Source organism: Diospyros lotus, chromosome 13, assembly GCF_014633365.1.
Source record: "Diospyros lotus cultivar Yz01 chromosome 13, ASM1463336v1, whole genome shotgun sequence".
Classification (NCBI taxonomy): domain Eukaryota; kingdom Viridiplantae; phylum Streptophyta; class Magnoliopsida; order Ericales; family Ebenaceae; genus Diospyros; species Diospyros lotus.
In genome coordinates this window covers 10,695,765-10,703,586 of record NC_068350.1, presented here as the reverse complement: position 1 = coordinate 10,703,586, position 7,822 = coordinate 10,695,765, and the positions used below count along the sequence as shown (strand labels likewise).

The following is a 7,822-nucleotide window of genomic DNA, read 5'->3' as shown; positions in this document are numbered from 1 at the left end:
TGAATTTATTTCCTTTGCTAGATTCCTACAAAATAAGATTAAAATAATGTAAAATCCATATAAACATATATTTATGTAGGAAAATTAACATAAGGTTAAGATAAAAATTAAATAAAAATGTGTAAACAATTAAGCCCTATCACTCTCACTAAAGGTGTACATTCAGTAACAACCAATTCTGACCGCCATTATTGCTAATCCATTTATGACCGAGCATTCCCGACCTTCACTAAAAGTCCAATATTCAGTGACGGCCATGTGCAGTGGTCACTATTGTGCCTCCATCTGTGACCGAGGTTCCTGACCCTCACTAAAGGTGGTACATTTAGTGACGAGCATCTCTGGTCGTCACTATTTGCCTCCATCTGTGACCAATATTACCCGACCCTTACTGAAGTGGCACTTTCAATGATGACCGCGTGTGGTCGTCACTATTGTGCCTCTATCTATGACCGACATTGCTTGACCCTCATTGAAGGTGGCACTTTCAGTGACGATCGCGTGTGACCGTCACTATTGTACCTTTATTTGTGACTAACGTGATAGAGTAATAACCTGGGAGCCAATCATAAGAGTTGTGAGTTGGCTGCATTTCTAATTAATCTTAGACATATTTTGATTAATATCTGTATTTCTCTTATAATACGTGACAATACGTTCATCTTTATATTTTACTATTTAGATGAGTCCCAAAGAGTGTAGCAATGTCAATCGAGTTATGATAAGATCATACTAATGAGATCGAATGACTGATGCTTCATTCTTTAACTATTCCTGATCATAGGACTATAGAGTGGGGCCTCTATAGTACCGTCAAGACCAATACACACTATGCATGCTCGTAAGGAGGGTAGTTGATCTCATTGACTACTTGTGTGGTGACACTAATGCAAGTGTGTAGGTGCTCATTAGTGAATGAGTTCACTGAATGACCTAACTTGAGAACACCCAAATGGTAATTCTTACTAAATGTCAATTGGGAGTTCTATGTGGCGACATATGTTAGTAATCTCTTTTCCTGCGGTACCACACTTATCTTGTATGAGACGTGTCATATTTTGATGCCACTATACGGGGTCCAGTAAGATGGGTCCCTAATAGGGTGGTTATTGAATATGATCCGAATCATACGAAAGTAGGTGAGTACGCAAGATGGAATCTATCGACCTTAGTAAGATTTAAAAGGTATATGCCCTATGTGAATGATGAAGTCACAACTCGAGGAGTCGTTGGCCAACGCAAATAGTTGAGAATTAATAAGAGTTATTGATTCGACTATATGAGTTATGGACTTAACATTCGTACACATAGTATTAGTTATTAGAAGTTTGACATTTTACCATACTTCTAGACTATACCGGGGCGTTATGATAGAGGGATCGAATAGCACTTAAACTTGTCACGGAAAGATTCATTAGAAGTGCCATTTGCATTTCATTATGATATGGGGGCCATGATACGTTGCTAAACGTCAATCTTGGTCTAAGGGCAAGATAATAATTTTACTCATGTGATGAAATAAATTAAGGATCATAATCAAAGAGTTTTATTAGGAGTAGGATTCTATAAATTGCCCTTTGCCATTTTCATAGTGAACCTATAAGGTCGCACACAAACAATGAGGAGTTTCATGAAAATTTTAGTGGGACCGAAAAATGTTTTTAGGGCCCATAAAAATTCGTGGATTTTTGTGGCGAGCTAGCACTCGCGGAAAAGTCCATGAGATGTCGACAAAATGAGCAAAAAGTAAAACAAGGTAAAAACCCACAATTGGGTTTGGGCCTTGGTCCAACATGTTTATAACATGTTTGGGTTTTCTTTAAATTCCTAGTTTGACTAGGTTTTGGGTTGGGCCTTGGCCCAACATGTTTATAATATGCTTGGGCTTTCTATAAATACCTAGTTTGACTAGGGTTTGATGATAGCTCTCCATTTTGTCTCATAACCCCCTTTGGCTTTCTAGAGAGAGAAAGTTATTTTTTTGAGAAAAACCAATCATATCTCTAAGTGTTGGATTTTAGATCTTGCATACTTGATGCAAGGAGATCGAAGGGGCATACTTATAGACATCAATTGAAGCTTCTCTTTGGAGTGGATCTCTTATAGAGGGTGGGTAACACCTTGTGGCATAAAGATTCATTCATTTTTCACTGGACAATCAAAAGGTTTGATTTTCGTTATAAGTTTATATTCTTGAAGTAATTATATATTTGCAAACTAGATCCGTTTATTTTGGGTTTCAAGATTAGCCAAAGAGTTTGGTTGATCCAAATAATTTTTAAATTTCCGTTGCGTTTGGATCCAAGAAACCCAACACAACGTTGCCTGACCCTCACTGAAGGTGGCACTTTCAGTGACGACCGCATGTGGCCGTCACTATTGTGCCTCCATATGTGACCAATGTTGCCCGACCCTCACTGAAGGTGTCACTTTAAGTGACGACCGCGTTTGGCCGTCACTATTGTGCCTTCATTTGTGACCAACGCTGCCCAACCCTAACTAAATGTATCACTTTCAGTGACGACCGCGTGTGACTGTCACTATTGTGCATCATTTGTGACGGATTCTATCTAACCGTCACTAAAGATTGGCATTAGTGACGACTTTTAACTAGCCGTCACTAAATGTGGTCACTAAAAGTCAAATTTCTTGTAGTGATCTCTGTGTTATAATTTACATCTTGAACGTGGTAAATGTTATGAAGTAAGATATGATGAATTATCTGATGATAGTAAAATACCCAGTATGGGTAAATGGTGTTGAAAGTATGAATATTGAGGAACAATAATTTAAATGCATCTGGTTGGCAAATGCATACATGATGCATACATGTTACATATATATATATATATATATACTTTTTGCATCTATTATTTTACGCGGAGGGAAAGGGCACCCTAGAGCACCTGATGTAGGACGAGGTAACCATAACCCGACATGTTGGCTCCATATTTATTTGTGAGATTCTATTGAAATGATGCACTTTTGCATGCATTGATTGATAGTTTGAGAGCTGGGGATATTTGCTATTGACATTGAAATGATGCACTTTTGTACGTATTGATTGATGGCTTGCAAGCCTGCGAGATTTAATACTAACATTGAAATTTTATGCACAATTTCATAGTGGTACATAGTGACATGATATATTTAAATTTGAATTGATAAATTCATGAACTATGAATCTTATACATAACTGTTGAATCCTTGATTACTCTTTTTGGTGTCACCATGTTTTTGGATCCTATTCATTATTTATTGTTCTCGAACTTGCTGAGCCTTGTGGCTCACTTGATCTTCTTTTTCATTCTAGGTAAAGGAAAGACTGTTATTGGGGGCGAGTCCAATAGGACCTCAGCCTAGGGTTTATGGTGTACGGAGACGCGTCCTAGCTTGAAGATTCTTAGTCGCATTTTGGAGAGGCTTGTAATGAAATGAGTTTTATTTTGTTAATTCACACTAGAGCCTCTATTTGTTTTGTATGGCCTTCGAACCTAGACTTATGAGGTATTGAAAATGTAATTGAACCTTAATTCAATTTCCGCTGCTATTAATGAAATAAGTTGTTTGTTTTAATTTGGTTTGTTCAATTTCATCACTATGATGAGCTTCTTTCAAATATCTTATGCTAGCGGGTATATTTGGAAGTGGGCCTTACAAATTCAATAAGGGTTAATATGTTCTTTGTGCAAATTATTTTGTCATAACTTGCATATAATGACATGGAAGTGTGTAGGCATGAGACTATGGAGTTTGTTGGACGAAAACAAAGCTTGTATTAAGGTCCATAGAAAATCATATGGGGCCACCAAGAGTTCGGTTGGGTGAGGTGGACGGGCATGCATGCATGATTCACTTCATATTATTTTATGTTTATCACGAGTTACATTTTTTTATTTTTACATATTGCCTTTACTGAATCTTAGAACTCATCCCTTCATAGCTAACCTTACGGATAGCCTGAGACTTAGTAAGAAGAAGGTGGTGGCAGTGGATGCATCATCGTAAGACGTAGATAAAAGGTCGTGTTAGGCCAAGATGATATCTTATTTTATGTAGCCTAGCTGTCAATGGTTGAGGTTTCGTATAATTGCTTATTTTGTTATTTGGAACATGAATTATACAATTATATTTATGGTTTGTAATGAGTTTGTATGAGGTGAACGAGTTCTAAGCATAAAATTGGGGTTTTATCTATTTGTTGGAAAATAATGAATTTTATGTAAGTTTGCTCTCATAATCTCATCATGACTCTGAAAACAATTTTGAGATTCTAAACATGTTGCTCGATTGAGATTCGAGTACCCTTTGTTACTTATTTTTCTTAAGACTCGAGTTCTTGATGAGCAAATACAGTGAAACTTGGATCCCACCTAAGACATTCAAACCTATAGGGGCATAGTTGACCTTCAAATTCAGCTAGGGGCTGTGGTTGTAACCGTGGGATATGGTGGCATCCCAGGGGTGGGATTGGGGGCGTCACATGCAACGTTTGTTAAAATGAGCAATATAAGATTATATCAAGATAATATTATAATGTTTTATGAATCAAGATATTGAATGGTTAAAATAAGACTAAGAATCATTCTAAAATTTTTATTTGATTGTTTATTAAATTTTTTGAAATGCATTGAGTGACATGTAGGTTTTTTTTTTTTTTATGTATAAGATCCAAAATAAATTTATCTGCAAGGAGAAAAAGATAAATTTATTTAAATAATTCCAAACAAGAAGTCAAGTGACTTCTTTTTCAAGAGCCATATAAATTTAATAAACACAATGTAAAGTATTTTTGTTTAGAATGCTTTTCATATCTCATTTTTTCTAGACAAAATTATTTTTCATTATATTTATTAAATTTATCTGGTAATAGTTGAAAAAGATGTCATGTGACTTTTTATCTCGGATTGTTTAGATAAATTTATTTCCCCCTCTTAAGATAAATTTATCTTGGACTTTACATATAAGAAAAAATGATGTATATATTCTCCAATGCATTAAAAAAATTAACAAATATTTTAATAAAAATCTTGGAATGTCCAGATAAATTTATCTTGGACTTTACAGATAAAAAAAATAACACATATATCCTCTAATATATTCTAAAAAATTTAACAAATAGTATGATACAAATTTTAGAATAATTTTTAGCCCTATATTGACCATTTTATATTTTAGTGCGAAAGATATTCTAACTTTATCTAAATATAACATTATTTAACTTGTTTTGGCAAATGTCACCTAAACACAATAAACCAGATTTGATATTTTGATGATATCAAGCGATAATTTGTTGCCTTACCTGAGTTGTATATACATAACTTTCAATATTATTAGTTTTTTAACGAATAATTTTAGTAAAAAGACAAGTGATACAAATTTAATGCAAATTAAAAGTCTAATCTTAATATTGAAAAAGTTTAAAATTTGATACATGATTATAAATATGATAAAAAGTGAGTATGATTCTTGGTAACTAGCACCTAAATTACACTGCATAACTGTGACTATCAACTTAATAATATCATTAAGGTATGATTATTATCTTTTTAAACATTTATTTACCATTTTTAGATTTACACTTTTTCCTCATTTTATTTTGTAAATGAACAATTCCATTATATAGAAATAAGAAGAATTAGCACAAAACAAACTAGCACGAAATGAGCAAAACACACACACAAAAAAAACGCATGAAGCAAACAACACCCTAGAAAGCAACAAACAACAACAAAAAATTACTAACTAGACAATTGGAATATCTAAGTATCCTGCAAACTCAACCTATTGCTTTTTTATTTTTTATCTCTTTTTTTTCATTGAAAAATTGTATATTAACATGCTTTCACATGCTAAGTCAAAGTGGAATTTTAATTATCATAATGAAAGGGTTTGGGCCGTTCTCTTTGCATCTCAATTTTAATTTTTGAGTTTTGAATTCTTTTTTAATTTTTTATTTTGATAGTGTATTTTTAGAACGTTTTGTTTATTATTCTAAAAAACTGTTTCTCAAAATAAAAAACTAGAAAACACGTTCTGTTTAAAATTTTGAGAATAATTTTTAATGACATTTAATTCAATGAATTTGATTATTATATACTTCAGAACTTTAAAAAGCTAACAATATTGTATCTTCTATATCTATTTTTTGCTAATCATATCTAACAATATTGTCCCAAAAAACCTATAAATACAACAACTCTCGTATAATTTCAAGTTGTAGGAAACCTAATCAAATTGATTGGAAAATAAGATATTATCTGCATGCGATAATCTCATTAATAATATACTCTTTTGTTTAATATTTTTGTAACTGCCATTGTTTTGTTTTTTGATTATTACTTTATACAAAAAAGTAAAAATAAAAAGGAAATCACAAGGGATATATATATATATATGTATATTATAATGCATAGTTTACCATGGAAGCTAGGAGGTAGAAAATGTTTTATGTTGAATATTAAAATCAAAAGCTTCTTTAATGGAAAAAGACAAATAAAGGTCACAATGGAAGAAATTCATGGTAGAAGACCATGCGATGGCGGCAAGCGATGGCCTTGAAAGGCTGACAATCGTTAAGCAACATCATACAAGATCGATGATAGAAGGTGGAGTGACGATAGTGGAAACCCAAATGACAACAATGGTAGATCTGAGCCGCATAAAACCAACAAAGAAGAAAGGAGACGTCACCACAAATATGGTCACGATGGACAATATCTCATCTGTTGCGGCCATATTTGTGGCATAAGGTGAGAACGAAAGGGAAGAAAGAGAGAAGTGGGCAGAGAGTTGTTTTCTGCGTTTTGAGATTTTGCACTTGTTTTTATTGAAACAATCAGAACAACTTTTTGTTATTTTGGGTTTCATTTACATTTTTTTTTGTTTTCGACAATAATTTTTAAAAATAGTAAAATAAACACGTTTTCAATATTTTAGAAATCTAAAAACGACTTAAAAATAGCAAAGAGAATAGGTGCTTAATTTTATTATTTTGTTATTATATATATTTTTATTATAGTTAAATTTATTTTAATTTATTGTATAACATTTTTCTAATTGTATAATATGTTAGTTGATACATCTTTCAAATCTATGAACTACTATTCAACATAATTTATTTTTTAAAATTTTTTTCATCATAGTTTTAATCCATATATATTTATTTATTTATTTTACAAAATACAACTATGTTAAATCTCATTCCACTATGGTCTAATCATTGAAATAGGAGGCTTGTTTGGAATTAATAAATCTCAAGATTTGAAATTCGTTCATAATAAATTTTGCATAAAATTTATTTACAAATTAATTTAAAATTAAATTTTTATTTGTTTTTAGTTTTTAAAATACTTGTGATATAATAACCTTATTAAAAAAAATTTATTATAAAAAACATATATATAGATTTTTATATTCTATGGTGTATATATGTATATTAAATTTTAAATTTAATTTTAGAATTATAAATTAATTAAATATTTTATATTTAATAATTTTAATTAAATAAATTAAAAGATAAATAATAAAAATAAAAAATATAAAAAAAAAGAGTTAACGTGTAATTTCGATAGTGGGAAGGGCGGTGTTAGTGTCGTCGATAACGACAGAGACAAAGATTGATAGTGGGAAGAGAGGGGTTTTTTTGTTTATAAATAAATTTTATCCTCAAATTGTAAAACATTCTACACCAGAAGGAAACGGAGAAAGCAGTTGCATCGTCTGGGTGGTGTAGTTGGTTATCACGCTAGTCTCACACACTAGAGGTCCCCGGTTCGAACCCGGGCTCAGACAAGCGAATTTTATATTGCTTTTGTCTTCC

The 7,822-nt window shown here is 32.0% G+C and overlaps 1 non-coding gene across 1 annotated transcript; it reads left to right on the top strand.

The window, feature by feature from the left end:
• The first annotated feature begins 7,720 nt into the window (after nt 1-7,720).
• TRNAV-CAC (transfer RNA valine (anticodon CAC)) lies at nt 7,721-7,794 on the top strand. The gene has a single exon. It is a non-coding gene; the product is annotated as a tRNA-Val (tRNA).
• The last annotated feature ends 28 nt before the right edge of the window (nt 7,795-7,822 follow it).